Source organism: Equus caballus, chromosome 18 (assembly GCF_041296265.1).
Source record: "Equus caballus isolate H_3958 breed thoroughbred chromosome 18, TB-T2T, whole genome shotgun sequence".
Taxonomy (NCBI): domain Eukaryota; kingdom Metazoa; phylum Chordata; class Mammalia; order Perissodactyla; family Equidae; genus Equus; species Equus caballus.
The window spans coordinates 36,910,024-36,933,003 of NC_091701.1; the positions used below are offsets into that span (position 1 = coordinate 36,910,024).

Sequence of the window (22,980 nt, forward strand, 5' to 3'; positions counted from 1 at the left end):
TCAAAGGAAAGAAACAGTAAATCAGAGTATATTATTTGGGGCCTAAGCACTACTCACTTGATTTAGAACGTGCTGGGTGCCTGAGACTAATAATATAATATCGACATAATTATGTATATACACGTTGTACATGTATGTGTGTATCTTGAATTTTACCTTTTCTACAAGTAATGGCAAAGCAAGAAATATTTTAGCTCTCAAATTCTTTTCTACCAATATCATTTCAACAATCTTAAAATGCTAATTATTATGTATAAACTATAGCACTATGAAAGTAACATTGACAATAACATAGATACATCCAAGCTTTATACCAAGGTGGGAGATGTTACATAGTTAGTGATCTCCTACCTTGCTATAAAGCTTTGTCCAGGGAGCAGGGGGAGGCAACCCACTGTAATTTTCCTATACCTGTCACATAACACCTATTTGAAATTTGGGCAAGATGCTTAATAAGTTTCTTTTCTTTCTCTTTAAAGTGAGAACGATGTAATAGCCGTCTCAAAGCTGCTTGTCATATTACTATTATTTTGTTATTATTTGTGCTCCAGTATAAAAATTAAGATTTTTAAGGAAGTGAGTAAAGATTTAACTCATCAATCTATATCTGAAATTTGATTTCTGTGGATTATTTTATGGTTTAAATCCTCCATTCAGTTTTTTTAACTTAAAATTTCAGTGATGCCATAGTGTATTTCTAAAATACCATATATTGATAAAGAATAAAATCAGTTTACAAAGGTTTTTAGGTCAAGAAATCTGTACATTTAAATTTCACTTTTATTCATCTCATTTACTGAAGTAATATATTGTTAGAACTTAAAGAGCAGAGGTTGCAATTTTTATTGATTTATTCCTTATAGCATATGGTTTTATCTTTGACGTACCTACTTTAATTTACCAATTACTTACTATTATTCTAATCATTGACATGAGTGAAGTTTCTGTTTCACTTGACAGCCTTAGAAGTCTTTCATTAGTTTGTTCTATCTGTCCATTTTTCCTGTTTATCTGTATTTTGTGTATATTTCTTAAGAATGAAAACATTTTCCTACAAAATCACAGTGCAATTAAGAGAAACATATCAGGAAATTTAACAATGATACAATACTACCATTTAGCTCATGGTCTATGTTCAGATTTCATCAATTATCCTAGTAATTTCCACCATAATTATTTTTTTCCCCCTGGGTCAACATCAGTTTAAGGATTATGCCCTTCATTCGTTTACTCGTCTTCTCAGTGTCAGGATGGAATAGTTCTTCAAACTTACTTTGTGTTCTTGACCTTGACGTACTTGAAGACAACAGGTCAGGTATTTTGTAGAATGTCTCTCAATATGGATTTGTCTGAGGTTTCCTTATTCATTAATTCTTCTGATTTTTGACTTCTACCTGGACATCTTAAGGGAATATCGAAGCAGTCTGTTTTGAAATTTTACCTATGTGTTCTTGTTGTAACTGGTATGTCTTCATCATATTTCTGAGGATCATGATTAGTAAACAACGTCCTCCATAAGTCATTAGGATTTTGTAACATTAAATTTGTTAGGACTGTAGATTTTATTTTAACATTCTCCCCCCACCCCCCCCACTTTTTTTAAACAGTGAGCTGGCAGAGTACACTTTCCACAGACAATGTGAAAACTTGACTGGAGACTGAATTTCTTATTTAGAGATTGCCTTTTATGGAGAAGAGATTAAAGTCCACTTCCTCTTAACCTCTTAATTAAGTCTATTTCTAGATCTAATATAGCAAGACAAACAGCAAAAACATTACTCATAATTTATAGAATTTATTTTGTGGAAAATTTATCTGGCATTTTGTTTGTGTATATGCCCCAACTAATTAAATCCCACACTGTTCAAACTCTGTAAAATCTGGGCTATATTTCCAGACCTCCCTGAGCCTGGTAAAAAAATAACATAAACATTTTTTTTATGTCCATCTAATCATTTAAAATTTTACTGAGATTTATTTAACTTCATCTTTAAGGATGTTTCCTCCTTTATCCTTCCATTCACAATAAATTTTACTTTCTCATAATATTTCTTGCTTAGAATAGAACAGATGTGATCTTTTGGGATGTATTGAGACATCAATAATATCGTTTTTCCTCTCATGTTTTCTGGTACACAGCTTTGTGAATAAACATTTACTTGATGTAACTTTCCATCATATTTGGCATTAAAATGCTAAGTTTTTCTTCTTCATTCATGCATTCTTGATATTCATTATCTTCTTCATTCGTTGAATGCATGCTGTGCACTCAGAAGTATTTGAAATGCTGGTGCTATAGTGGTGACCAGGACAGGCAGAATCCCTTTCCTCATGGGGATTGTATTCTAATTGGAGGTGGCAGACCACAATATGTATATATAAATATATGCAAGATATTATCAGAGAATAATGTGTCAGGAATAAAAACCAAAACAAAACAAGGTGATGGGATAAAAGAGTGTATCCCAGGCTTCTTTAGGTTGATAGTTATTGAAGGTCTCTCTGAGGTGATGACACCTAGACAGAGACCTGACTGTCAAGAAGCAACTCCTGGACCCGTCCGTCTGTGGGGAGAGCATGGCAGGCAGGGTGGAAGCTAGTTCAAGGGGGCTCAGAGTTGGGGACCAGCTTGATTTGTTTACTAAAAAAAGGTGGAAGTGGTTGGAGCAGAGTGAACAATGTGGAGAGTGGGGCGAGGAGAAGTCAGAGAGGTGGAGGGGCCGTCTCTGCACTACAGATGATTCTATTACACCAGCGGGAAGTGTGGATATTCGATTGCAAAGCAAAGCCTATATTTATATGAAAGTAATAATTTAGTAATCTCACACTGACTATAACCAAAAACAGCCACATTTTTTTGTCTAGTGGGTTGCGTGTAGTTTACTTAAAAATGAGTGATCCCAGTGTCTTGAAAATGCATAAAACTGTAGACAGTTACTACTTTTGTATTAATGGTAATACCCGCCCCATCCCCACCCCCCAGCACACGTACACACACACACACACACACACAAATGCTGGCTTTACACGGTCCTCTTTTAAGAATCTTGTGATCTCATTTAGTTTTTGCTTCTTCTCATTCCTGTAGTCTCAGCAGGAGTGGGGAGGGGACAGTGATGAGAAATTGGAAGCTTTCTAATCTCCTTGAAAATTTCAGCTTTCAGATGGGGACTCGCAGTAATTACTTTCTCCTCTTCCTTGGTCCTCGGTGATCAGACTCAGGGAGAGTTGCCCTCCTTGCTTCAAATGAGCTGAATTTTCACTCCCAACAAGGAACACAAGATTTGCCTCTTCATTAATAACCTTTGCTTCTTTGCTCATCCAGCAAATTCCTAAACACAGGTTACCTCTAATTCTTGCTCTCTTTGCTGCTTCTCCCAGGAGAGAGAGCACTGCTGGAGGCAAACAGCATTGCAGATTTGGCTCATTAGAACTTGATGCTTTCAAACTTCAATCTGCTCTCTGCTGCTATTTGGCAGTCTTTTTAATTGTCTTTTCTCTACTCCCCGGCTCTCTCCCTATGGGACAATTCCTCTCTTTACATGCCCCCAGTCCCAGCTGTCCTGTCCTTTCCTTTGCTTATCATCTCTCTACCTATTCTATCAAAAAGAATGTGACACTTCAATTCTTGTACATTTTTTTACTCTCTCTATTCTTTTCCTATAATTATCTTCTATTTCTCTTTCCTGATGTCTGTGGGGACAGTGTCCTTCTTCTCCAAAACCATCTCCTTTATAGCTAGCTGTGTTTATCACACCACCTGTGACTTAAGCTCCAGTGCCTACCATACCTAACACCTAAAATCCCATTGGCTCTATTTGCTCTCAAACATTCCCCCGTCTTTCCTCATGAAAAAAATACAAAACACTGTTATTTGTTCCTTTCCTGGGATACAGAGACACTACATTCTCCCTTTCTTTTTCTGTTTCTTCTAATTTATATTTTCCAGTTGTCCCTTATATCCTGCATTACTGCCCCTTCCTACTCCTCTCTCCTTTAAATGTTTTCTAGATCTCTGCCCTTGCCTTCTTCCCTTTAGAATCTAGATACTCACATTTCATTATTACTACTATTAATGAATTCACAAAGTACCCACAAGTCCACCATTCCATTTATCTCCAGCTATGAAACCTCCCACCAGCCATGGTCTTGTATTGCTATTAATTTCCAGGGCATTTTTCCACTTGGGTGTCACTGTTTTAATACAGAGTCAACTTGTCTCTATTAATGATTGTAATTTTATACCAGACTTCTCCTCCCCTTTCCCCTTTTATATCTAATTAATTTGTTCATTCCACAAACACCTACTGAGCACTATTACAGGTTAAATACTATTCTAGACCCAAGGGGAAATATTTGTTAATGAAACAAAATTCCTGCTCTAGTGGGTACATACATTCTTATATGGGAAACGAGCAATAAAATGAAGAAGTGCCTCATCTAGAATGTTAGAAAATGGTAAGTGCTATGGTGCCACGGAAAAAGATGAAGCAAGGCAAGAGAGATTGGGGCTGTAGGGAGGTCATGGCAGGCTGCAATGAGAAGGTGATATTTCAGCGAACACAGTCTCTTGAGTAAAGTGAATACCTGGAAGAGCATTCCAGGTAGAGGTATCAGTAAATGCTCCAAGGAGCAGGGTACTGGCTCCTCTTCTCTCTTGGTAATGTCTTTCAATTCAGTTCTTCCTCATTAAGCCCACAGACTAGTTCTTCTAAATCAGAGAAGTTGCTTTAGGAATGGATTTAGTATCTCTAGGATCTTGGTTTGCATGCAGATTTCATCCTATGGGCCAGTAAATTTGCTTACAACACTACTTTCATGATATACTTGTGCTCAAAAATTCCTAATGACTGTCATATCAAACTGTAGGTATTTCTTCCTGAGAAAATTAGGCTACTCTTCTCACTGTAATGTCCATACGCTGATGCTCCCCCTTGACTCATTTATCTGTGATAAGGCCATTTTCACTACCTAGGATAGCATTTCTGTCTGCATTTCTTTCTTTTCCCACACAACATAAGAGGTGCCTTATTTATTCAGTCTTCCCTGGGCACTTTAGTCCATGTGTTTTTCTTTAATAACTCATTAAAAAAAAAACTCGTTTTTTGCTGTGAAAGGTCTTTTAAATGCATGCTCATTATAGAAAAAATAAAAATACAAATATGCAAAATAATAACTTTGCTCTTAACTTCAACTACTGAACTGTTAACATATTGGTCATTAACCTTTAGGTGTCTGTGTTCAGATGTATTGTTATTATGCTACATGTGCTGTTTTATAACTTGCTTTATTGTATAATATATTGTTAACACCTTTCATGTCAAATTATAATTCTACACCATTAGTTTTAATGGCTTTAGTATGCTAATCTACGTGTCTATCTTAATTTTGTATTACTTATCTCCTAGTCTGGAATTTTTAGTCATTTCCTTTTAATAAGTAAATACTATTATAGTCCACATTTTAATTTATTTGCCACCAACTTTTCCATTTTATATAAATTCCTAGAGATGGAATTGCTGGGTAAAGGGGCATATAAATCTGTTTTTTAATATGTATTTCATATTTTTAAGATGTATTTCAGGGTTGCTATTCAGAAAGCTGGTACCAATTTACAACTGTATATGAAATTTCCCATTTCCTCATACCCTCGCCAACAATGGGTATTAAAATTGTTTTTCTTTTTTGCCAATTAGACATTATCTTATTTTTTTAAATTACTAGTGAGGTTGAAATTATCGTGTCTATTAGCTATGAGTTTTATTTCACGAATTCTCAGTTAATATTGCTCATTTTGCTTGCAATTCTTTTAATGCAAAAATGGCTTTTATAATTAGCACTTTATTATGATAAACCATATCCCTAGTAGTAGGTTAGACTATTATCAAAATATTGTCTTTATGTATATATACATGGGTAATTTTATCACATTCCTGTCATATGTGCTTTATTACATCTCCAAATAAGATGTAAACTTCCAAGAGTGATCAAGGGCTTTGTTTATGGCTATTTATTTTGTATGTTATTAGATCTCAGAAAGTGGTAGATCCCACTAAATGCTTATGATATGTTTGTTGTTATTTGTAACTGATTTTAATAGAGTTGCTCTTTTTTTATAAGCTTGCTTTCTGAGTCACAAATTATTTCCTATAGGAAATCAATCAGTAAGTGCTTGTTGGTTATCCATATTGTATTAGGCGTAAGATAGTACAAAGATGATTAAGGAGGAAGCCCAGAGTCCAGAGGGAGAAGGAAGTTGAGGTAAGTTGAATATTAGCCCTCTGTGCTCAAATATTCTAGGCTGCAGTAGGGGCTTAGCAGAGTGGTCCCTGATGGGTTTGTTCTTGAAGAGGTCTGAGAAGACCCCCCCAGAGGACATAGCATGAGCTGAGACAGGAAGGTGAAGCAGAAGCTTATCAGGAGGGGAAGTGCAGCTGGGCATTCTGGCCGGAGGGACAGACGGTGAGAATTCACTTTGCTGGAAGAATCAAATAATTTGGTATGGTCAGAGTATAGAACAGGTGGAGGGGAACTGGCTGGAGATGAGTCTATCCCTGAGGCCCAGTTTGGATTTAATTCCGCAGGCAGTAAAACCCTTGAAGGGTTTTAGGCAGGAGAATGCCGTGATCATATCTGCATGATTGAAAGATCCCTCTGCAAGTTGAGGATGGATTGAGTGGGGCTGAGACCGGAGACAGACCAGTTATTAGGCTGTTACAATAGGCCAGACCAGAGGTAATTGGGTCCTGCATGAAATTATCTGGCTCGGGCAACTATGTGACTGTTGAAAATAATGAAAAAGGCCTCTGGTTTCAAAGCTATTATTTGTGATTAAACAGGAATGGGGAAAAAAGGCCCTAGGATCCTTTCCACTGAAGTTCCGCAGGCTACTTAGAAGAGGCAGGGACACCCAAAGAAACAATAGGATAAATTGAAAAAAATAAATAAAACACCGCAAACAAGCAATTAACTCTTATTCTTACTAGTGAAAAACAGTTTGAAATTTTCTAATGAATAAATCACAGAGCAGAAGCTCAACTTGTGAATAATTGAGATATGCCTATTATTTTTCTCTATGAATGATTCTACAATATTTGGCTTTATTACTTGTAATTAATCATCACTCCTTAGTGATCTGTCAGAAGATAGTGATGAGCAGCCCCCCTAGTGTTATTGTAAATGAGATGGCATTCTCCGGACCATTGGAAATTTTATCCATCCTTCCTCATTGCAGGTTCTGAATCGTTAGCCTGTGTGCTTCCCACACCTGTTATAGCCGAGATCTAAGTTAGGGGCATCTGGTGCACCTCCATGGTTCCCCTGCTCCTGCTCAGATTGCTCCTAGCTTTTAAAGTAATTGCTAGTGTTTCACAAGACTTTCTCCCTTATCAGGTAAAAGTCCATGACACATGGATCTGTATATAATGAACATTTCAAAGTACCCTCCTCCCAATAACTTCTGTGATTATATATTTGTTAAGTATTTATTGCTTCTTAATTGTGATTATTTTTTCTCTTTTAGGGACGCTTTTTCAATAATATGCTGAATCAAAATAAAGCTAAAGCTTTTGTGGGCCATGGATCCTTTTATAACCAAAGGCAGCTTTTTATGAGCAATTCCTAAATAAAATCCCACTTTATTATTATTATTTTTTAATAGACCTTTGTAGAAATTTTCCGTGGACTTCAAAAAATTAATGCCTAAATATTGAAGCATGAAGTAGGGTGAACAACTGTCTTGGTTGGCCTGCAATCGAAAAGTTTTCTGGGGGTGGGGCTTTCAGGGGTAAACTCGGAAAGTGGGATGGTTGGTCACCCTACTTAGTGGTCCCAGAACGTTAGGTAAACCTTCCTCAATGCCTTCTTCAATTAATTGGGAAGGTTGCTTTTTTAATAGTGGAATAGGTCTTTTGAAGCTCATGATTGGGTTTACTCCCCCATTTTCCTTCCTCAGCCTTTGCCAATATTGAAGTCTCAAAAACACATAAAAAGAATGTTTTCATGTTTTTTTCTCTGTTATTTTCATTGCTTTCTTTTGTAGAATATTTAATTAGTACAATCCTTAGCATCTTGGGTGGAAGTTTCTCATTTGTTCTGCAAGACGTTGGTATGGGTAAATCACAGATGAGGTGGAGTGAGGACGGTTGACACTATATTTGTCACAATCTTACCTATGGCTTATGTGAATAAAAGAAGTCAGCAAACCTTATGGATAATTTAGCTAATTGTTCAATGTAGGCATAGGGGAATTGTGATTGGGGAAAGAAGTTTTGGTTAATATGTGGCATAGTCCAGTGACAAGGAACTTCACAATTTAGACATTAGTAATAACTCAGAGTTTTTCAGAGTTTTTCAAGGTGAGATCTGAGGACTACCTGCATCAGAATCCCATGGGATGTTTCTTAAAATGCTGACTTCTGGGGGGCCCTCGTGTAGACTTACAGTGTTAAAGGGTCTGGAGTTTGTGGTCCAGGAAATTTGCTTTTTTAATAAGCATCAAGGTAATTTTTATGAACATTAAAATTTGAGAACTCTTCAATCCATCAACTAGGAAAGCCACTAATATTTATTGAATTAACTACTCAACGACAATATCTTGACCTAATCTACCAGATTGGCTTGTGGTAAAAATGAAAGAGAACATAGTTCTTTAAATTTCTGAAGTCTTCAGAGATGAAGCTTTGCATTGATTCAAACTATACAGATCATAGTAGCCAAATGCAGATTAATTTGGGTAGAAAGCAGTGAAAATCAGAAGTATAAATTAAAATGCATTGCTATTCACCATCATAACCAAGAACAAGATGTAATAGCTATTGCAGAACACTGTGTGAAGATGTAATATAAATGCCAAACCAGAATGTCAGTGCCGCTCACTGATGGAGAGAATTCTGATCATTGAAATTTCTACAAATGCATTAAACCAGAACATCATGTGCGGTTATTTACTGTTTCATAGAAGGGAACATCATTATGATTACTGGAAAGTTCAAAAGGACAATTTTCATAATTTTACACTAAGACTCACACTGGCTATTAGTCATTAAGGCTAAACCATTTGAGGGCTTTCTCTTCTGGGGTAAATTTTGTGGAGATTATGGAAATTAAATAGAAATACACTTTTAATAGGCGATGATAATGAATGAGTAAGATTTGAGATCCAGAGAGGCTGAGTTTCTATTGACAAATACGGATTCTAGGCCAAAGTTGACATTGCTTCACTCTGGTTAGTTATTACTTTGTTGTTTCTATGCACTAGGCTCTGTCTGAAAAAGAGCTGAGATCATTGACCCACTCAGCTCAGAGAGGAGATTTTAGAACTGAAATTAAAGTGGGAAATCAGTGCTGCTGTTTTTATTGTTGCTGTTAAAAATAAATGATGAATGAGAGAAAATAATATGAAGTTATTTTATAAACTGTGGCATCTTAATATTTATTAATGGTGGTGACAGAGTGCCTTCACAACACTGAGAAGGTCTTGTCATGAGGCAGGGCAGGAAAGAGGACAATCCATTCTTTGCTGTCCAGGGAGGACTTACCCTAGAGCATAAGCTTAATTGCGTGGATTATATATGGGGTGTATTTGCTGAATGTTTTGTGCCAAAAATATACTCCTAAGCCTGAGAGGAGCTCTAGTTATGATCCATTCCTGCTGCCTCTTTCAGAGAAGAGTGATGTCTGGACCATTCAGAGAGATTATTCGATCTTAAAGGCGTTTGGAGAAATAGCATCTTGGTCTCCCCTGTATTACTGTCAAGCAATTATTCCATATGTCTCTAAATCAATTTTTAATATAATTTAAGCCCCTTATATGTTTTAATTTTATTTTAGATTTCTTGTCATTTAAGGTGGAAGATGTCCTGCCGTTAGTTTTCAGAGCCATCTTTAGTCGCATGTACTACCAAATCGTGCTATACCTCAACATTTAGGTACAGCTAAATCTGGTTCCTCGGAGGGAGAACTTTCTCCCAAATACACGTACTGTGAGGGGATAAGTTTGGGAAGGGGAGACCACAGGGTGTCTTGATGACTAAGGAAGGTTTGGACCTTATGAACTGAATGCATGTCTGTGTGTGTATGAGCTCTCAGCGCTTTTTTTTTTTTTAGTACTTTTTCTGCACTAAGGATTTACTTTCTGACTCATGCTTCTGATTCAGCAGTTCCCCAGAAATGGCTCCAATCCTTCCATATTTGGCAGCACTACTTAGAGAATGTAGAGAGAAAATGATGTAGCCTCTTTGTGTGTATTTATTCAGATTAGCATTATCTGTTCCAAAAATGTTTTAACATGTGTTATCTGCTTCTTTCTGGTTTTGCTTTGCTCTACATTTCGCTCAGTGAGCTTTTTTCAAATATGCTTCACTACCCTCCATTTAAATTTTTATACATTAAATGCAAAGCTTTGTTAAACTTATATGGCTTGTTCTCTTCATTTAGTTAAGATTTTAATATTTTATAGACTGGAAAGTATAAAATGGTATTACCTCTTAAGAGTCCTTCATGAAAAAGTTCAGATGTCATAAGTTTTTAAGTCCAATTTGCAAAAATTGAGGACAGACTTTAGTCTTGAACATTTTTTGTCTATCCTATGCAGCACACTGATGATCTATTGTTTTTAATTCAGTTATTGAATATTGTTAACATTCAGTCTAACAAGCTAAATTTAGCTTATCTTTAAAATATGTCTAAAACGTTACTCAAGGAAGAGACTTAACCTTACAGAGTGCCTTCCTGTGTTCCAGGTTCTACCAGACCAGTGGTACAGATAGCAGATAAGATGTGGTATCTTACTTGAACTGATCATTTAATTACATCTGCCCGATGTGATGTCTTCTTCTGGTTTGGATATGCTTAGTAAAACCTAATATGCTACTTTCAGCTTGGAAGAAGCATATTTCTTTCTTTTCTTTACAGTGGAAGCCATAGTATTATCAGAACCAGAAGAAGTTGAGATGAAGGAAAAAAAGGCACAGTTATGATTTTTTAATCTTAGTTGTCATCTAATTGAATATAGAATTGGGATGATAGAATCATGAATATAAAATGCACCTTAGTAATAATCTAGTTGTAACCCTCCATTTTACAGAAATGGAAACTATGATTCATTAAAGTAAGACAACTTGCCCATCTTTTTAGAACCATTGGTGGAATAGTTTAGAATATGTTTTTGTGCTATGAGTCTTATTCTGGCACTCTTCTCATTACTAACAATGTTTCAGTTACTTAAATGCATTTCTTGCTTACCTACTTTAATTAAAAATGATGGAGACCATATTTTGTTAAGATACGCCAATAATCTTTTCTATTACTAGGATTTCAGTTTTCGTCAGATCAGCTAGTTGCCTAGCTGAGCAGAAGGGAAAGGCAGTCAAGAGGTTTATGCCTTATAAGTATACCTGGTCTTGAAGAACATTACAAAGTCCTTTTTAGGGAAAATATAATAAGAATGGTAGTTATTGTGATATCCATATTTTCAGTAACTATGTATTAAGCGACCTCTATATATGGAACACTGTGCCAGGCACTGGGGACACTCAGTAAATATAAAGTTCCAGAGTCCCAGCCAACAAAACTCATAGTTGAGTGAGAGATAAAAACAGTTGCACAGGCAGTGATAAGTAATGTAAATCGGGAAATATGCTATGTCCCTGGGGATATGTGAAGGCCACAACCTAGGCTTAGGAAGGATAAGTGAGAGTTAGCCAGGCCAAGAGAGGTGGAAAGAATATTATTGAAAGAGTGAATGAAGTCAGAAGACCTGATGTATAAGAGAAAGAGAAAACCTGCTATATTTAAGGTACTGAAGGACATCATATGGTGGAGGTTGAGCACGTGTGGGGTCATGGGGGAAAGAAAGGATTTCAGGAGATGGTAGTCAAAGAGGAAAGTCTAGAAAATGTAGCACTTTTAAGTCATTTATGTGTTTGCACTTACTTGTTATGAGTAATGGGGAGCCACAGAGGGCTTTTAAGCAGGAGAATAATATGATCACAATTGTGTTTTTAGGAAAAACATTACACTGGCTGACATTGGAGGAAGTATTAAGTGGTGTAAAACTGGAGATGAGTCGATCAATTAGGCTTCTGTAGCTAGTGGAAGTTGAAGATGAAGTATCCACTCTGGGCTAGGATATTGGGGAAGACTTGTTGAAAACCAGAAGTATGTAAAATTTCATGTTACCTTTGATGAAGTTTGATGCCTGAAGATGAAGGAGAAGACACTTAAGATGGTGAAACAGCGCAGGCTTTGGGGTGTGAAAATGCAGGGACATATAGCAGAAGAGTTTCTAAACTCAGATTTGGACTGAAGAGTGAGATGTGTGAAGTGGAGTAAGGCTAGAAGGTAAGACTAGAAAGGTATTGGGAGAAGATTGTGGACAGCCTGGGTGCCAGAACTTCAATTTATTAGGCATAAAAGAAGCTATCACAGGTTTTTGAGCAGGAGGGTGCTATGATGTAGTTTGTATGCAAGGTCTCTGGACAATGATGTGTAAAATAAATAGCAGTATATAGCATTGTCTTTCTCATTTCATTGTGTTTTATGTTCATTTTGTCCCTCCTGGGAGAGGAAAGATAGGTTAAATGGATATAATTTGAATTCATTTAGCTTTTGAAAAATGCCTTATGTCAATGCGATAGGTACATATTATGTCAGATGAGATATACTCAGTGCTTCAGTAAAAATAAATGGTCCTAAATTATTAGTTTTTAACCAAAATTTGTTACAAAAATTTATTCTTTTAAAAGATTATTTAGATACTTAGAATGTTTGTCTTCAAAACATGATCTTTTTAAGATCCACTCCACAGTGATATGAAATATAAAGTGTCAAATTAGAATTGGAATTTAAAAACCTTTTTTAAAGGAAATCTTTGAAGGTATTTGAATTCATTCAATTATACCTTTGTACTCTATAATTTAAAATTAAGTTCTAGATAGCACTTTTGAATCATGCCCCACTTGTCTTTCAGAATTCTGTAAGAAATAAAATTGTGTCTCTGTGAAGAAAAAATAAAATCTCAAAAATTTGATGTATGTTAAAATTAGCTAAATATTTTGTGTGAAGATAAAATGGCAAATTTTAGAGTTATGGAAATTAGTCTGTTAGTGACAATATCCAGTTAATAAGATACTAGGAGTATCTGAAGTTGCAAAATATTGTTGTGTGTCTATGTACCCATGTGTCTTCTGATCAGCATTCTTAAGTTAACCAAGAGCTGCTATTATTATTTTGATCTGTGCTGTTATAAGAATAATTTAGTTCAGTAAATGCTGACTATAGATAAATTCTGCCCTGTTATTGAATAAAATACATTTAAAACCAATTTAGGGGAAAAAAAAGTACAGATAAATCTGTTTTTCCTATGGCTTAAGGATTTCTTTTGATGTGTCGTCAAGGTCAGTCTAACTTGTTATGTATTTCCCCATCATGAAGTGTTTTTTACTCTGCAAGCAGAAGCGAGAATAGAGTTGAATAACCTGTTGGGAAATGCCTTCCCTAACATATTCCATTTCCTGGGATTTTGCCAGCAATTATGTGCCATACGAATGGTTTATTGCCTTTCTGCGTTGACTTGCCATGCCCCAATATGCTGTGGTTTCAAATTGGAAAATGAGAATCTTAAATGGCTGGAAGAATAAAATCTGATGTAACGGATGAAATCACATTCTATATTACTGTTACATTATAGGTGTCATGTTTTACTTTACATTATTTATAAATATAAGTAAAATGTTACATTTTATTTTTAACCTACATATATACCTTTAATGTAGAGCCAGGACATGAAGAAGTATTATTTGACTCTGAAGAATTTTTAAGGACTCATCTCAGCTTTCAATATTTGCCTTGAGAGATTCTTCTGCTGCTTAATGGTCCATGTTTCCAAAATAATTTTCTTAGACATTCAAAAATCTCCTTCAAGAAGTATAACTTCATTGGTAATAATACCAACAACAACCTTTTGCTTTTTTGAAAATCAAATTCTTCAGATTGTTACTGGTTTTGATCACATTTCCACCCTGTCATTCACTAGTCAGACAGTAAGCGTTACTTTTCTTTTCTTTTTTTGTTTTTTTCTCTCCAAAATTGTCTCCTGGAGACTGGTCTCCTACTACTTTCTACTTTTTGTATCTTGCATCTTCCACCAACTACCTGCGGGTTTTGGAAAGATATCTTTTCTTTGAAAGTTTCCTTTTTTTGGAAAATGATACTAATACCTTCTCCACTTACCTCTCAAAGTTATCCTGAGAATTCAGAGATGATATATAGACCGTGCATTGAAAAATTGAAGTCCTGTATAGGAAAACGTCTTCAAACTCATTGTGGCTTTCATTTTTCACTCCCCCAACCCCATGCCACCTTTTTAAAAACATGAACTTTCATGATTCTACTTCCTGTATTTTTTCCTTAGAAATACTTGATTGATTGTCCTGTGTCAAACTTGATTTCACTAGCTTTTGACAATACTCTTAACTTTCCATTTTTATTAACTGTTTTGGTGTAATTACACAGATCTGCCAATAACATGAAAATTATTTTAATTTATGGAAAGAGTATAAACTAACTTTCCTCAAAAGCTGTACCTTTCAGTGTTTACAGAATATTGTAGGTTCTTTTGTATGATTTCTCACATTAAAAGTTTGATTATACTGAAAACTCCTAGAGTGCAGAAGTTATACATGGCATTAATTTTTTTAAGTGGTATTTAGAATAGTCTTATACCAACTTGGCCAGCTACTGTGGTACAAAGATTGCTGAGTGAGAATCCAGTTCTGCCCCTCACTGGCCATACTATCTCTGCCAAGTCAAATAATATTGTTGAGTAAAATTTTCTTTATTTACAATATATGAATAGTATTCCTTGTCCCAGTTTTTGCTAAGGCAAAGGGAAATTAATGTTTTGCAAAATGATTAAGTGCCATAATTTGTAAAATATAATGATTTTGATGAATGAAAATGACTTAAGTATCATTTTCTCGTGTCATTTTCATCGTATTAGTCTTTAATTTATGTCATCGTTTCTCAATTATGTTTCTTTAACTCTTCTGATTGTATCAAAATTCCAATAGTATTTTGTATCATTTTGCATATAAGATTAGTAGAGATACATCCTTGGTTATTCATTGTGACCTCACTTTTTAAATAATAGTGTAGTTATAGCCACTAAAACCACTTGATGTTGCTTATCCTTTTTAGAAAGAGCCTTGTGGCTTACTTTTATCTACCTTGTTATGTGCTTATCTTTATGTATTTTAAAATACTCGGTTCTGATGCTGGGGTAGCCATATAAATGTCTGGACTACTTTTTATTGATGTCAGTTTGGAAGAGGACTATCTGAAAGATCATATGTTCTCAAAACTTTTGTGATGTTACGATAAACCTCTTCCCTATTAATTTACTAAAAGTTTGACCTCACTTTCTGGGAATTTATGTGGTTGGTTCTTGGAACCACTCTTAGTAAAATGATTCAGTATTTGCAGAGCTGACTTCCCTGATGAAAAATGTGTTGCATAATACTTCAACCTGCTGATTTAAAAATGTGTCAGGTGTTAGAAGAGATTGGGCTGTTGAATTTGAGAGAATTAGCACACTCAGTGATTAAAGGCGTACACTTCAGAGTCAGATTGACTGGTTTTACAGTCTATACTCCATGTATTATTTGCATGATTCTGGGCAAATTGATGAACTTCCCTTTCTTTGGTATCCTCATATGTAAAATAGAAGTAGAAATTATTCTTATCTCTATCTTTTTCATTTTGGTGGGGTCGGAGTAGGATTAAAGTAACAATATTAAAATAAGATACTATAATGAGTGTACTTATTTTAGCACATCATCTAGTACTTAAAGGTCACCCAGTAAATGTTACTAATTGTTATTATCATCAAATTCATTAATATTGCAGAATTCTTAGTTTAGCTTGTTTGTGAAGACTAATGATGTATTAACACATGTAACATATGCCAATTTCCTTAGACTAATTCTCTAAAGCTATTGTCCAAGGAGGGTCCCTTATGTGAAATTACAATGAAATTTTATTAGTAAGTACCAACAATGAAGGCTTCCTCCAGTTTTAGCATGTTTTTAATTGACAAGTACAGGTTTAGTGTTAACTAGAATGAATTGAAAATTGGATTTATTTATGCCATTTTGGGAGGATAACATCCAAAATTTATAGTTTTTACAATCAGTGTTGCCAGCCAGCTATAAAGGAATGCTATAAAATGGCATAAAATGCTAACAAGAGTAAGGGGCTTTCCTTTAACTGAGTAAGCCATGATCATTTAATTAGGTTCCTTTTGAACTGATCGGTGAACCTGAATGTAGGATTCAATGTTCAGAATATCCCTCTTAGGGATTATCAATAGCTGTGTGTTTAACTCCTATTTGACTTAGTCCTTTTCTTTTTCATTCTGTTACACTATATTTTTGAAAATGTTTTTCAATAGTGTAATCATTTTATAGACCATCAATGATAAAGCATTATATTACCCTATGATGACTGACCAGAATGTTAATTACTGTGACTTCTCATTATCAATGAGAAGCCAGGACTGGGGACTAACACACTACATATCTAGAGGAAGACAGACCTGTATAAGTCAGTTTTTAACAACAGGATGAATAAGAATAATTAATGTTTTATTATAAAGCAAATTTATGAAATCGTTTTAAATCAGCAAGCTTGATTGATATTTGCAATATGATTTCTCCTAAATAATATTGTATGAATTAGGCATGCATTTGGTTGCAAATAGTAGAAAATCCAATCAAGAGTGGCTTCAACAGCTAGAACTTTAGTTTTCATTTGTAACAAGATGTTCAGAATCAGGCAGCCAGGCTGGTCCAGCTGCTCAAGGATGTCTTCAAAGACCCAGACTCCTCCTGCCTTCCTGCTGTACCATCTTTAACAGTTGTCTTTCCTCCTAGTGGTCAGGATGGATGCTGTACCATTAGGCATCATTTCAGAGTTACAAGCAGAAAGAAGCGGTGAGAGGAAATGCCAAGGGAGCTTTCTACTCTAGCTTTCTAGAGAGACTTTGATGTTGTTCTCAGGAAAAGACATTTCCCAGGAAATACTCTTTCCATTGCATTGGTCAGAACCTCCTCTGACTCCCTTGCCCCAACTGGAAGAGTTTTAGGAGCTATGCATAATTTCTTCAATTAAATAAGGGTTTTTTTCTGATAAGAGTAATGGGAAGGGGGAAGGAATAATCCCGGAAAAAAAGAGGTCCTTGCTTAGCAAGTTTTAAAAGTTATGTTAATAAAGCAATACAATGAAAAGTATTGCTTTTAATTGAACTTTCTCTTACTTAATAATTTTAAAATGCAAATAATCAAATGTAAGAGTTTTATATTTCTCCTGTAAAAAGCTGATGTGAAGTGGGAAAAATTAGTGGTAGAAGAATATTAGGGGCCAGCCCCGTGGCTGGGTGGTCTTTGGGTTCCCACGCTCCGCTTTGGTGGCCCAGGGTTCAGATCCTGGGCACGGACATGGTACTGCTCCTTAGTCTATGTTGAGGCTGCGGCCCACATGCCACAACTAGAAGGACCCACAACTAAAATATACAACTATGTACTGGGGGGATTTGGAGAGAAAAAAAGCAGGAAAAAAACCCCCAAAAGATTGGCAATTGGCAACAGTTGTTAGCTCAGGTGCCAATCTTTAAAAAAAAAAGAGTATTAAAATTATTCAGTCTCTCGACTTGGTGTTAACGTATATTGCTTTTTAATATGGAATAAGGCTAAGGTATAAGAAAAGAAAAGTAGCATCAACTTTTTTCATTGTCTCATTAATTTTGCAGCTATAAATGTTAAAGCCTATATAAAATATTATAGAAATTTCCAATTTTGTTTTATCCTTAATTGTGAATTCATACAAGGAGCATTTTTCCGCTAAACATATTCTAGTCTGAATCTCATCACAGATTAAAAATGTCCTTCCGGTAGATGATTCTCCATCTACAATATATTGTTAAATCACAGCCTCCAGTAAGCTACACTTATTCCCTCCGTGAGGTGTGGGGCAGTGAGCCTACCAAAACCTGAAATCACACTTAAAAAGTAATTTAGCATATTTTGTTTCTAAAAAGAGAAAAGCCTGTAATTCATTTCAACTCTGTGGTGTGAATCATATAATAATAGAAGGATGTGGAATAAATAAGTACCCATTAGAGGCAGGTATGGTTAAATACCCCGTGTTTGAGGTCAGGGAAGCCTATTCAGATGGAGTCACTTCACTAGGGTTTTAAAAGCTGAATAGAATTTTACCCAACACCAAGAGCAAAAGCTTGAAGGAACGAGAAAATGTGGTGTGATCTGGGTACAGTTATGGGCTCTTCTGCAAGGGACACAAAGTAAGAGATGGGGTTGCCGGATCAAGAAGACATTCAAATAGCTCCTTTGGGATTAGCGGAATTCTGAGCAGTTTTGAAAATTCATATTTATATGGTAAAATTTGTGTGTTAAAATTACCAGCTTGCCTATCTTCTTTGTGCTTTCTGCCAAAGTTTCTATGCTATTGACCTGTTATGTGAATCAGAGAATTTACCTAGTTAATACAAGGAAAATCTTTTTTCTAAAATACGCGTCTTATATACATATTTGAGTTGTTCTAAATAAGCCAAGTACCTTCTCTGGGTATCTTTTTAATATATGTAACTACTACTTTTTGTTTATAAAATTAATTATTGCATTTATGTACTACTGTCCCACATAGGTGTTGTCATACGAAATTACCTTTTTAAAGAGGGAGATGGCTGAACAGATCTTGCTCTGGGAAAAAAAGAAAGTTTTTGTCTGTCAGTACTTTTTGATATAAAACAATTCGATTCGCTTTTATTTTTTTTTTCTAGTGTAGTGAGGGGATTCCTGGGTCAGCCCATGCATTCTCAGATAAACATTTTTTTCTACTAAATGAGTTTGTCAAGATGAAAATGCTAGTTCATTTTAGTGGGTCTTTGTGTAGCAAAAAGTCATCATAATGCTCTACTGACATGTATTACTGGTATGGTTATGATATATTGATTGTAATGTGCCAGGAAAGAGGCCGAAATACACTTTTTGTTGCTCACGCCCTCCCTGTGAGTTAGGCATTATTTTCTCCTGTTTGTAGATGAGGAAACAATCTGGGAGTAACTTGCCTTTTACATGTCAAAGTCTCAATTTAAACCTGTGAAATAAGCCAAAATGTCTACTTAATAGGCTAAAAAGTGCTACTAGTACAATTTATTCATTTTTGCTGCCGTTATGAATCTGTTTATAGAGGTACATCTGGGTAAGAAGTGAGTTTTACACCTCGTCTAATTCTGCACATCCTTGTATTTGAATTTCTAAATGTCCTAGATATCCCAGGACAATTTTCTCGCTATGGAATTTGTCATTGTTTTCTAATTAGCATTGCATTTATGGATTTTTCTTTTTCTCAACCCTCACTTCCTTTTCTTCATGGCAATCCGTGCTTTACTTACCCACTGGTTAGATAAATGAAAGACAATTGCGGACTTCAATGGACCCTTTAGAAACAGAAAAAGATTTTACAGGGTCATATTTTGGAACAGGATTCAAAAGATTTGTGGCTTTAATCATTTTTTTCCTTTGTGTCACCACTTAGTTTGAAGTTTTTCCTGGACAAAATGCCTGACTAGCATCGCAAGTAGGTCATTAGCTGTTCATTTCTGGCTTCTTTGCATTGTTCCACTAACTGCCCATCAAAATTCAATGTGTAGCTCTGGGCCGGCTAAAAACAATCTGGCAAGCTATCATTCGAAAGCATGCATTATTTACAGATCACTTGAAAGTTCTAGGAATTAATCAAGGATGGAAAGTATAAAAACACATTTAGCTTTTATCAGCCATTTATTTTAAAAGTGGAAAATAAATCAGATGTTTAGGGCATTTCTTGGAAAAGAGACCAAGTCTGCCCAGCACAATGTTGGAAAAAGCAAACAAATAAAAACTTTATTATTGACTTTTGGGTTAACTTATTGGTATATATGCATTTTGTTTTTCAAAATTGGCTTTCCTTTATATAGACTTAGAGATGAAACCAGCCAGTTTACCTATGGTTAAGAACCCTTTTTTTAGTATCAAAACAGATTCGCCAGCAGATTCTATTTTACCTTTTCTTTAAATTGCAAGATTGAATTATTTTTTTAAGTTACTGTACTGGAACTGTTACTGAATTCGATATCTACCCTTAAATCTAATTCCCAAGTGATTTTTTTCTTACTCTATAATAATTATAAATTTAAATTCAAAAAGCACAGTTTTTTACTTTCTGCAAAATTACTCTCCAGCAGTTTGCTTTCCTTGAGATGTAATAAAGATTTCAGTGAATGGTCAGCTTTATTTCTGTTTTTCCTTAAAGAGATAAAGAATGGTTTTTCGCAGGAAAAGAATTACACTCCTGAATATTTTCATCATTTTAATTTTAAGTTGAGGCTCTCTTTTGGATGGCAGAAGAAGCGTGAGTCAGTGACATCCACCTGCGTTGTCTCAGGTGAATGCTTATGTGATAGGGGATTGCATGAGAATTTTCTTGTTACTTTGCATTTTAATGCTGGCACTCCAAAGCTGAAATTACTAAGTGATAAATGCCTCACATCATAAGGATGTACTGGATACATTCATGTAGGACTTTCAAAAAGACAGCAAAACTGGTTCAGTGACTATGAACCCCCATTGCCAGCTTCCAATTGGAAGGGAATTGTTGAGATTTACTAATGCAGAGTGTGTCGGCCTGTTGGGGAGTATGTTTTCCTGGAGCATTTCTTCATCTTTATCTCACAGAAGATTGAAGAGGAGAAAGCCTAGTGAGAGTTCCTAGGAGAAGTTGACATGTGTTTGTCCCTCTTGAAGTTCAGTGAGCGTAAGTGAATATAGAGAATGCCAGAAGATCCAAGTTGTGTGGGGCCTGAATCTTGTACAGTAGGGCACAATATTACTTTTGCAAATTTTACAGACTATTTGACTATATGAATGCATTGCTAAGGCCCTTTTCAGAGATTTGAAAGGAGCCCATGCAAGGGGCCCTAAGCTTCAACTTCCTTATCTTCCTGATAAATCCACCTCTAATATAAACTAATATTTACTTCCCACTTGCTGAATTCATGGAAATTCATAGAAATTCACTGGCGATACTTGAGATGACAGAATTCTGCTGCATTGAAACAGCTAACATATCCAGCATTTTGCATGGCAAGGATGCCTTAATTTGCAATAAGCTAACTGCATACCAGAGGATTAGCTGGGAAGTAGCTGGGCTCCTTCTGCCTAGAGGGGAACCCTCCCTAAGACGGCTGCATGCTGCAGGGGAGGACACTCTAACATTAAGAAAATCTGAGATGCTTCTCCATGGTCTGGATCTGAGAAAGGAGTCATTACAGCTCCCCCAAAGAAGGTGAATCAGTGAAATACCAATCATAAGAAATTGGGAGGTGCCTCAGAGTCACACACACACACACAGACACACACACACACATCCCCTGTAAGAACCAACAACTAATGATTGCTAGAATGGAGAGCAAGACCACCAGCTTGTATTAAACAAGATAGAACTAGAGAGGTGTCAGTGTTTCACTCCTCTATCTCTAATTGCCACTGCCACTGCCGTTTCCAATTGTGCAGAACCAGCAGATGGAGAGAGAGTGAGGGAGGAGATGGCGGGAGTAAAGGATCAGACCACACCCCTCTACTGATGTGGAGTAAAAACAATTAAATTTGAGATTGGAGTTTGCTTTTAGACAAGACTGAACCATTTGGTAGTCAAAGTGAATTGTAGCGATCCGTAAAGGGACTGTTCTATACCTGAAAGCTACGTGAAAGTTGGGATGGTGTCATTCGTTGAAGAATCGAGACCCAACAGAGCAAATGGAAAGGCAGAAAATAGAGAAAAAGGAAACGTTTTTTCTGTTCACATCAAGTTCAGGCTGCTCAATAAACAGGTTTCATTTACGTTCAATCAAGTAATGGTGACGGCTTTAGCTCACTGGACTTTGCATCCACGTTGTGGGCCTGTCTCCAGGTCGCTGGAATGAATATCTTAATCTGTATTCCTGTTGGCACAAACCCCCGAGATTGTAAAACGATCAACGGTACAGGGTAAGAGTAGGTTTATGTGGCGGCTTTCCCCAGACATGGAAGGAAACACTGGGGTACACTTTGTAAAATCCTATGTTATTTTGTTTTCATCTGGGATATAGTTAATTAAATTTGCTTGAATTATTGATGTTGGTACAAAATGTTTTTGAATACTAAGAAGTCCAATTTAAAAGTGGAACTAAGTACACAGAGAGACATTTCCAATAGTTCTGAAAATTTAGTTTTTCCTTTATATGTTATCATAGATGGGTTCCTTTAATTACCATTTTACTATTTATTTCCTTCAGCATAGTCAAAATTTCTGAAGAAAGTCATCATTTGTATATCTTTCACTCTTGTCCCCCGTAATGTCTTTTAACAGAAGCAAAAGAGAACTTTTGGTTTTGAGTGACAGGCCTTGGACTGTTCCATAGAAAAATATTATGGCTTGGCTTAAGCGGTTTTAGTTTGATCCTTCTAATCTGATATAATAAAATATATAATAAGTTCAATTTTTGAATTTTAAGTTATAATTCTTGACTGTTAGAAAAAGGCTACTGTGTTTGTCTTAATGTCCTGGGGCAGAGTGTACACTGTATTATGGCATTAGATTTTGGAAACTTGAAGTGTCTTCTGAATCATTCTGGAATTTCTCTTTCCTGTGATCCTTCATCTTTCTGGTTGCTATAAACTATATCCAGTTTTCCTGAACTTATCATACATTATGTGGTATACAACTCATAAGATTAATTATTGAAGCTCTTGATGCAGCTCATTTTAATGTCTAGAACCTGAGCCTATTTCAAAACTAAGAGCCACTCCGAGCCATAAGAAGTATCTTCCCATCTCGCCATCGTCTCTTGCCTTTTTAGAATGGGAGAAAGTGACAGGGACTCAC

At 35.8% G+C, this 22,980-nt stretch overlaps 1 protein-coding gene across 4 annotated transcripts in view; it reads left to right on the forward strand.

Moving 5' to 3' along the window:
* Window positions 1-22,980, forward strand: part of KCNJ3 (potassium inwardly rectifying channel subfamily J member 3) — a 149,750-nt gene that overhangs the window by 17,614 nt on the left and 109,156 nt on the right. The gene's annotated exons all lie outside the window — the stretch shown is intronic.